Below are 560 nucleotides of genomic sequence, written 5' to 3'. Positions count from 1 at the left end.
TGTGCAGTGTTGGGGTTCTCCAGGACCAGGATTGGGAGCCACTGCCTTATGGGACACTTATGTGTTTAAAGAGATTTTTAATATCTAATTATCAATATTTCACATACTGTACTAAACACATCACAGTCTTAATAATCCAGTTTACACTTGGCCCCAGGACGGTCTCATCTGACACTATCAAAAGAATTCATATGACTATAGCTTGTTATTAATTACTTGCTTTCAATAATGGATTCATTTAACATTTAAGTTTACAGCATCTTTACAGAGGCTGCTTTTATGGTCTTAACAAAACACAGTGTAATGTATAAGTTGAATGTAATGTAATATTTCTGTTTTACAGGATTGTTTGAGGATAACACTGCAGTTCTCCATCATGCACAAGGACTCACCTCGTTAACTCTTTATCCCCCACACACACAGATATGGTCCCTGGATCAGTGATTAGACTTTGCAGTGGTTAGATTTTTGCAGAAGATGTAACTTTGTTTTATTTATAAGCTCATAATGAATACATTACAGAACCAGTGATGAAAACAATAGTTAAAAATAGTATTTTT

Source organism: Carassius auratus, chromosome 35, assembly GCF_003368295.1.
Source record: "Carassius auratus strain Wakin chromosome 35, ASM336829v1, whole genome shotgun sequence".
NCBI classification, from domain to species: Eukaryota; Metazoa; Chordata; class Actinopteri; order Cypriniformes; family Cyprinidae; genus Carassius; species Carassius auratus.
Note: the sequence above shows the minus strand (reverse complement) of the source record.